The sequence below is a fragment of the Meles meles genome, chromosome 14 (assembly GCF_922984935.1).
Source record: "Meles meles chromosome 14, mMelMel3.1 paternal haplotype, whole genome shotgun sequence".
Classification (NCBI taxonomy): domain Eukaryota; kingdom Metazoa; phylum Chordata; class Mammalia; order Carnivora; family Mustelidae; genus Meles; species Meles meles.
This window is the reverse complement of record NC_060079.1, coordinates 49021275-49031516: the sequence shown is the minus strand read 5'-3', so window position 1 is coordinate 49031516 and position 10242 is coordinate 49021275. Positions and strand designations below refer to the sequence as shown.

The following is a 10242-nucleotide window of genomic DNA, read 5'->3' as shown; positions in this document are numbered from 1 at the left end:
AAGTACCAAGACTCAATAACTCAAAGCAAGTTTTAATTTTGTTTTGTTTTCCAGAAAAAGATATATGCTTCAACTATAATAACTAGGCAATTGGGTTATATTCTATAGGTAGGAGAATAGGATGTAAATATATTTCAGGCACAGAGAAAGAAAACCTACCTCTTTTCATCTTGGAAGAATATGAGAAATAAAAGTAGGAAAAAAGAAGTTTATGGTCCCCATTAGGAATTTTAGTGGAATAAATTGGTTGAATGAAACTGAGCAGCATCACCTAGCATCACTCAGCATTCCAAGTAACAGATTCAGGGGAATAAAACTAGCAACTTGGTGTTACAGAAAAAAAGAGTCCTAGGTCACACTTTTAACCCACTCACAGATTCCTTTGTGTAATGGAGGAGATTCAAGAATCTCTTTGAAAATTCAGGAGATAATCAGCTAAGCCTGGTAAATGGGCTAAAACGGTCTTCAAAATAGGGGCAAAATAATACTATCTGTTAGAGTTACTGGACTATTTTATAGATCAACAAGGAACACAACATGTAGCATTATCCACAGGACCAGTGTGGGTCAAGGTCAGATCAGTTTATCAAAAGAAGTCTTCAAAGCCCTTTTCAAGGGAGGAAAACAAGACACAAATTTACTGGTCAGACATTTCCACACTAGATGACATCAAGGCAACTGATGATTAAACCTCAGAGTAATATTACTTCCCACTGCCTTGAAATAACATTAGAATATTATTCCCAGTGTTTCAAAAATAAGAAACTGTTTTATCTAAATGCCAGAGAAAAACTTCTTGTCTATATTGGATAAATTTGTGAAGAGAAATGCCTATTGTCAAGATTAATTTAACAGATTGTTACATATTTGTCATTCCATTAGTAAGAGTACTAACTTATGACATTGACAGCACCTTTATCTTCCTGAAATAGTATCTAAAAAACAAAGTAACACAGGATTAGCAATGCTTGCTCTTTATTGAAATGACTTTTCTATCATTAATATTTAATAAATTAATTAATATGGCTTAGTCATAAAATCAAGAATCGTAACAATGAAGCAGTAGAGCATTACATTTTGACTAGCAACAATAAAATTATTAGTAAACATTTATATATGCAATTTTAAAAATGAAGTAACAGTGCAATATTTTAAGCATATCACTAAATAATCCACGAAGGCAAAACAAAGATTAGAGTTTACATTTAGCAGTAGCAAATTCAAGCTAAACACAAATTCTCTTACTGTAAGGGACAAATGATTTTACTCTGGCTAAAATTATGTCATGTTAAGAGCTGGAAAAGTGAAATTAAAATGTATTCTGGTATGTTAAAATAAAAATGTTTTGTCTTTTAACTGTTAATGTCAAATTTACACATGGAAATAAATAGAATATCAAGAATTTTAATGTTATTTTAGAAACTTGTTTGTACCTTAGAGCACTTTATCTTTAGTGATGCTCTATTCATGATAAAGCATGCTCTCTATACTGTGATAGTACCTCTCAAGTTATTTTCAATTATATAATAATTTAGATGATTCTCACAGAAGTTGTCTAAAATTTTATGTAGGGCATAGAATTAGGTTACAGTCAACATAAGTACACAATTAGATTCTAATAAAATTCATGCTAGTATTTCATTATGTTGCTCAAAGCACTGGTAATAAAGATGCACACAAGATTTAATTGTAATGAAAGTTCTTAAATTTTGAGTATCATAATATCGATGTAAAACTTTATATGGGATGAGGTAGAGCGATACATGAATAGATAGGCTGATATACTGCAATCCCTTATGATATGTGTATGTACATACATTCATACACACACACATATACTACATTTGGGTAAACAGAAGTAAAATGGTGAGACAAATTGGTTATCATAACTGTGAAATAACAAAAGCTAAATAAATTGACACTATTAATAATGAGATCTTACTTTTTGTATTGTTTATTAGAGATATTTTAATGTCCAAGTAATAGAATATCCAACTAAACACAACCAAAATAGAGTAGTTTGTATGTACATAAAGAGATTTTCAGGAACAATAGTCCGGAATTGGTATAGCAGCTCAAAAATATTGTCAAGACTTAGGTTTTTGATTCTTCTTCTTAGCCATTTCTGTTGTCTTTGTTTTAATCATCAGGCTTGTATCCTCATCATCACAAGAAGGCTATGATGAGGCATCATGTGTTCTTAGAAATTCATTGAAAAACATGAAGAAAGACAGGATCTTTACACTCTGTCTTTCTGTTTGTATTATTTCCTAGTAACCTCTCAAAAGACTTCTCCCTATACCTGATCAGTGAGAATTTAGTCATATGTCCACCCTTAATCAAAGAAGAGTGGTATATTTATACCTGGTTAATATTTAGTTAAGGTTCATCTTCCAAGGCCTAGCCTTGGAAGTAACCTTATATTATAGTAACCTTACAGTAACCCTATATTGCAGCCTGATATCTAAGGAAACTCAGCAGGAAGATAAGTAGATGGTGAATGCTGGGTAAAGTACCAGTTAGTGTATGAGCTAGCAAGAAAATGTCTATGTTCACACTCAAATAAGAGATTTAGTATAAATATTTTACATTATATAAATATATGAGAAGCTAGGGTAGAAATTCTAGAAGAATATAGTGGTAAATAAACCAATTTCTGAATCCAGGAATGGCATATTTGGCCAAAATATTACAGACATAAAAGGCAAATTTGAACTGAGAGTGCTTATTTCAATGGGAACAAAATACTTTCCTTCAATAATATAAATAATTCTATGTATTAAGAACTGTGAGCCATCTGAAGTTTCAACTGAGGTAAAGACTGATGACATAGCCTGGTATGCTTTCTTGGGTGACATGAGATTCATGGGTCAAAGATGGGGGATGTATTAATATTCACTGCATTAGTAATGTCCAGTCAACTTTGTGCTGGTTTCTTGAACTTCAGTTCTCCCTGGGAGATTCAAAAGGTTCAGATGGTACTAATACACACATTGGATTGTGTTGACGTAGAAGAAACCTGGTCTTAGGAAAACAAGTATTTTATAATGGACTATAAGCAAGCCTGCTTTTTGCTCTAATACCCAAGATCCATGGTTACAAGCAAGCCTGCTTTTTGTCTATTAGGATACAGTATCTCTAATTTCTAGCATTATTAACTATAACATCATTCATGGAAATGTGATCCTGGTAAAAGCCCTGTTCCTTCCTTACTCACAAGGCAGAAATATGAAGAACCTATCTAGAGTCATTTCTCAATAATATTCAACCAGTAATTTCTAGAGCATCTTGATTCCTGGTGAATTTTCACATAAATATGCCAATATGCCATCATTTCTAAGCTACCTCAGAAATTCAGGTGGCTCTCTCCTTAAGTTTCTATATGGACCTTTCTACTTGTCACATGGAACTAGTCCAATTAAAGCAGCGATTATTAGTAAGTGTATGGACTTTATGAGATGAGCTATTTTTAAATTGATCCAACTTTTTTCCTTAATTATCTTTCTTTGTGTGTATGTATATATATGTTATATATATTCCAATATGTATTTATATCTATATATATAATTGTGTATATAGATATACACATATATATGTGTGTGTGTGTATATATATATATATATTATAATGATAAAACTAGAAAGAGAAAAAGGCATATCCAAATGACAGAGATTTGTGGATGTAGATTCTCTTCTTAGAGGAGAAATAATTTACTAAAATATTGCCTTTAAAGCAGTATAAGAAAAAAAAATAAAAGCAGCATAAGCAATCGTATAGGAGAAGCTTGCTTAGAAGTTAAATTCAAACTAAATAGATATTCTTAACTTTATTGAGCAATTATGTACTTGCCTCACAATATTTCAATGGTCAAGAGTACAAATATTTAATTTTACTAAATGTAACCATGTTATATCATATATTCAGGGATTCTATTAAAAATGTTTTACAGCCAGTACTGCAAGGCAGAAACCATTAAAAATGGACACAGTGATCCATCAGAATGGACATCAGCTATGAAAAACAATCTAGCTGTACCCGTGAGTACTAACTCATATGTATTCAGTATGGCCAGAAAATACTCATTTATGTAGACACAGTCTTCTAGTAATTTGGAGTGATGATTTGCTTTGCTGATGAATCTTAAAAATCAATCAGATGGAAACTATTTTTAGCATCCCACAAATATTCATGGCAAAGTATCATTGAGATGATGTACTTGATGGCTCTGAAATTTAGGAACTTGATAAAACAGGAAAATAACAATTTAAGTGATACTTTAATTTTTACTAATGATCTAATATGACCAGAACATGATACCTTTTTAGATTCATTTCTTTCTCTCTTAGATTCTTGCTTACTTCAACACTTGTCTCATTGGAAATTGTGCGCTTGTGAATTTACAGCAAAAAGTTGGATGCATTCTAATCATGCCTTTCACAGTACTGTAATATCTGCATAATGAAAAAGTCATTTAGGCAGCAAAATACCAAAAAGTAAAATTATAAGTATTTTCAGTTTAGACCTAAAGACAAATGACCATGAAACTAATTCACAGTATGTAGAGATGGGAAAGGTTTACTTACAGACCTTTACAAAGCCTTGAAATCTTTTGAAAATCTATGTCCAAATGATAATATGTGTGGTAGTTTGCACACAACAGATTTTTACTCTCTCATGCTTTGAAGAAATACATTTTAATAAATACACAATACTAATATTAGAATCTTATATAAAGTCAATCATATATTAAAATATTTCTAATCAGGCCCAGAATAAGAGAAGTTAGTTTCTGCTACTCTGGCAGTCCCTTAAGTAGCAAGTCACATGAAGATGTGTTAATTATCTACCAAGCTCTTATACAGAGCTCTTACACACAGAGTGTGGACAAATTCAGATGACCATCAATAGGATCCAGGGAATATGTATATGAAAATATAAAATGTACTTTGAATATTTTAACATAAATAATGTGGGTTTTTCCATTGTGAAGCAGGCAGATTTAATAATAGAGAAAAAATATGATCTTTCTATTTTATAGATATACATCTGTGAATACCTTAAAATCAGAAATGTATGCTTAGATGTTTGATTATAGGTATTTTGCTATTTAAAATGGTGTTGAAGCCATTGTTATATGTAGTTTCACTATTAAGTTTAGAATTTTAGGAAATTCCTCTTAATTATTTTATGTGTTACAATTTTTGTCCATACATAAAGTTTTTAAGAACTTTATAATTTTTGCTAAATATCCTTTGCTTGAAGGTAATTTTCTGCAAATGCTTTGTAAGTGAATTTCCTGAAATTAATCTTGAGAAGCAGGTCCTAGGAAAGCTGTTAGTAAGATTTAGTGATATGAACTAATAGCCCTGAATTGTGTTCAAATGTCTGTCCTAGACCAATGAAGTAGCTCTGTGACCTTGGGCAAAAGTCACTTAATTGGTATTTTTTCTAATATCGTCACTTTTTATATAAGAGAATATATCATATATCCAGACTTCTATCATTTTTAGAGCACTAAATCATGAATGGGTGTCAAATGCTTAACATCTTTAGAATTGTAGTTTAAATGTATCACTGTTTCAGCAACAGCTCAATTCCCTGTCCTGACCGAAAATACATTCGCATTATGTAAAAGTAGTAAATGAATAAGAAAGGAGGTAATTCCATCTTCCATACACCAGAAAAATGTTTTCCTTTGAGGACGGAGAAATCAGCAATGGATCTCTTTGTCAGAGAAATCAGACATGATTTTTCCATCCAGTTGATACCTCTCAGCCCTTAGAATAGTTATAAGCAGGATCTCCTCGTTCCTAAGGAATGAATTTATTATACTTGTTAATCACCACTGAATTCCACCAAGCAGATATGCCTAAAATATTTTAGACCAACTGGTCTTCTGAGGTTCTACTAAAATATTTGTGCCTTGAGTCTTCTCTGTATATATGGAACAAACTCCCATGAATTTGTCCTGCAGTCACTCCTTTTTAGTTATTTTGACTTTTGTTACCAATGAAAATAGTGACCTATCCTGATCTGTGTGTTTCTCATCCACAACTAATCTCTCAGTCAACTCATATTCTTGACTTTTCCAGTCCCTGTGATAACTGCCAATCCTCAAACACAGTTTCCTTTCCTAGGGTTCTAAAATTAGTCAACAGTGGAGACTTAGCTTCAGGTTATTATTATTTATTCAATGTCAGTCTTCTTAATTGGCTTGTTAACTGAATGAAGTAGACTCTCTCTCTTGTTCATACTATTACACCTGAAAGTAATGCAGGTTTTCAGTAAACATTTGCTGAATGAATGAACCAGCAGAAATGGAGAAGTTCCAGTGATAGTCCCTCATGTATGTTCCCTTGAGTGATTCAGATACATAGTATTTTGTTGTTGCAGCTGCTGCTGTTTTTCAGTTTCAATGCTGATGTCATAAAAGAGACACTAGAAAAAATCAAGGTTTTGGATAACCCTTTTTTTTACAGATGCCACTATATGTGAATATTGAGTTGATAAGCTAAGTCAGTAAGAAGTGATCATCAAATTATTAAATTGTGATTTAAAGTTGTACAACATGCATTACATACATTAGCTCATTTCAGTCACTATCCCCTTTGATTCACTAAAGAATTACTCAGGGATGCCTGGGTGACTCAGCTGAGTTTCTAACTCTTGGTTTTGTCATGATCTCAGGGTTATGAGATGGAACCCTGCATCAGGTTCTGTGCTTAGTGGGAAGTCCACTTGAGATTCTCTCTCTCTTTTCTCCCTCCTCCTTTCTCTCTGCCCCTACCCCCTACTGTGCTCTCTCTCTCTCTTTCTCAAAATAAATAACTAATGAATCATTGAACACTACATCAAAACCTAATTATGTACTATACAGTGGCTAACTGAACATAATAATAAAAAATATGCTTTCAAGAGTTAAAAAATAGAAGTTCTGATATTGGCAAAAATGTGCATTTTTAAATTTAATACTTAAGATCTTAAAAATATTTAAAAAATAATTACTGAAATCAGTGCATATTTAGTCATGATTACCAATAATCTATGAAAGTGTTAATATATTTATGTTTTCCCACAGTAACATTTTATATTTATAATACCCACAAATATATTTATATTTGATGATTATTTGCATAGAGCAGTTATTTTTCTATAGTTGAAGTTGATAAGAAGTTAATGCGTAATTTGGATGAGGGTAAAATATGGGAAATTATGGAAGACTATGAATGATTATATAAATCAATGCTGCTATTTTAAGAAACAATGGAGACCTACCAATTATATAGCTGGATGTTAGTGGAATCGGGAATAAGACACAGATATCCAAATAATGTATTCTTTCCAGTAATCCACAATCACAGTCTTTTCTAACATGTCCTGTATTGCAAGTTTCTCTGTTCATCTGTGGCAACAGTGTGATGCTACTTCCTGTTTTAGTGGGTTAATAATAAAAAGTCCAAATCTATAACCCATGCCAGTATTTTCTGCTGAATCTGTGGAAGAAACAGACTTGTGCTGCCTTAGTAGGGAAGACGGTACATAGGGATCATCATCGGCACGCCCTGAGTTCAAGCATCTGAGGGAATCTTTGTTCTTTGTCTGTGTGCTACTGTGGCCAACATCAGAAGCTTGATCCTCATGGGGCCCAATTAACTGTACCTTGTTTTATAGCTGCTGGTGGTGCAGTTCATTTAATTCCTTTTAGGGTGATATCTTTATATAGACATGAAAAAACAGATTTCTCTTATGGTAAAGTTTTGGTTTCAGAAACACATCGTATTTAGAATGAACTGCTTTTATATTAAAGGAGTACTATGGAAATGTTATCTTGCAGTGACTGAAGAATTGAAGGATTTTGGATGCTGAACTGTTCTAATCTGTGAAGTTAGACATGCAGATTTGAGAGGCTTTCTCTCATCTTTTAAGTTGGTGTCATAAACATCTCTGGAATACATGCTGGCCGATACATCATGAATAAAGAAATTAAAATGGTCACTTTCAACTGTGAACTTCAAGTGGGAATTTTTTATTTATGGAGACAGAGAATTTTATTCATCAGGAGCAACATATTTTGCATTTCTGTAGAATAAAATCACCATCTATAATAGGATTTTATATGTGCATTGGCTTGAAAACTTCACAGAAAAAGGAGCTAAAACTGTAAATTTGTTATTTAAGAGAAAAACTTTGGGGGAAAATAGAAAGCTTATCAAAAATGTTCTTTCAAAATTGTTGTATAGGAGAGAATGACTGTCAGTTTCACCATAATGGACAAATTCTGAACAAATTATAGATATTATCTTAGAATCCTTTAAATTACTTTTAAAAACCTTACATAAATTTGATTTTTTATTAGTATCATGCTAGTAAGTATGTGGGTATTATGGTGGCAGTGTGAGAATCTTATACAATACATTTTGGGTTAAAAAATGGAATGTCTGCGCCATATTGCTAGCGGCTTCCCTCTTCCGTTCTCGGATCCCGCGGCATTCCCTCATGCTGAGCTGCTATGAAGCCCCTGCCGGCGAGCTCTTAGGAGCTTAGAACCGTTGTCACCCCTCCGACTCTCACCAGGGGGAAAAAATGGTTGAAGCAGATCGCCCAGGAAAGCTTTTCATTGGTGGCCTCAATACAGAAACAAATGAAAAAGCCCTTGAAGCAGTATTTGGCAAATATGGACGAATAGTGGAAGTTCTATTGATGAAAGATCGTGAAACCAACAAATCAAGAGGATTTGCTTTTGTCACCTTTGAGAGCCCAGCAGATGCTAAGGATGCAGCCAGAGACATGAACGGAAAGTCCTTAGATGGAAAAGCCATCAAAGTAGAACAGGCCACTAAACCATCATTTGAAAGTGGTAGACGTGGACCCGCCGCCACCTCCAAGAAGCAGAGGCCCTCCAAGAGGTCTTAGAGGCGGAAGAGGAGGAAGTGGAGGAACCAGGTGACCTCCCTCACGTGGAGGGCACATGGATGATGGTGGCTACTCCATGACTTTTAACATGAGCTCTTCCAGGGGCCGCTTCCGGTAAAAAGAGGACCACCGCCACGAAGTGGTGGGCCTCCACCTAAAAGATCTGCCCCTTCAGGACCAGTTCCCAGCAGCACTGGAATGGGAGGAAGAGCTCCTGCGCCATGTGGAAGAGATAGTTATGGAGGCCCACCTCGAAGGGAACCCCTGCCCTCTCGTAAAGATGTTTATTTGTCCCCGAGAGATGATGGATACTCCACTAAAGACAGCTATCCAAGCAGAGATTACCCAAATTCTCGTGATACGAGAGATTATGCACCACCGCCGAGAGATTATACTTACCGTGATTATGGTCATTCCAGTTCACGTAATGACGACCGGTCGAGAGGCTATAGTGACAGAGATGACTATGGTCGTGATCATGACTATTCAGATCATCCAAGTGGAGGCTCTGACAGAGATTCATATGAGAGTTATGGTAACTCACGTAGTGCTCCATCTACACGAGGGCCCCCGCCATCTTATGTTGGAACGTGACGCTATAATGACTTGACGCTATGATCACGTGAGCAGGCTCACGTGACGGAGATGGTGGAAGTCGAGACAGTTACTCGAGCAGCCGAAGTGATCTCTACTCAAGTGGTCGTGATCGGGTTGGCAGACAAGAAAGAGGGCTTCCCCTTCTATGGAAAGGGGGTACCTGCCTCCACATGATTCGTACAGCAGTTCAAGCCACGGAGCACCAAGCGGTGGTGGCCGTGGAGGAAGCCGATCTGATAGAGGGGGAGGCAGAAGCAGATATTAAAAACAAACAAAACTTTGGACCAAAATCCCTGTTCAAAGAGACAAACAAAAAATGGAACCTTTTCTGTCATAACTACCCAAAGACTACTAAAAGGAAAAATTGTGTCACCTTTTTTTTAAATTTCCTGTTTAAGTTCCCCTTCCATCACTTTTATGTTCTTGTGAGGGGAAAAAAGTAAAACCTGTTTAATCTTTTTTTTTTTTTCCCTTTTTATTTATTTTTTTTTTCAGCGTAACAGTATTCATTCTTTTTGCACAACACCCAGTGCTCCATGCAAAACGTGCCCTCCCCATCACCCACCACCTGTTCCCCCAACCTCCCACCCCTGACCCTTCAAAACCCTCAGGTTGTTTTTCAGAGTCCATAGTCTCTTATGGTTCGCCTCCCCTCCCCAGTGTCCATAGCCCGCTCCCCCTCTCCCAATCCCACCTCCCCCCAGCAACCCCCAGTTTGTTTTGTGAGATTAA

The 10242-nt window shown here is 35.1% G+C and overlaps 1 pseudogene; it reads left to right on the top strand.

Annotated features, from left to right (window-relative positions):
- Positions 1-8527: 8527 nt before the first annotated feature.
- Positions 8528-9944, top strand: LOC123925072 (annotated as a pseudogene).
- The last annotated feature ends 298 nt before the right edge of the window (positions 9945-10242 follow it).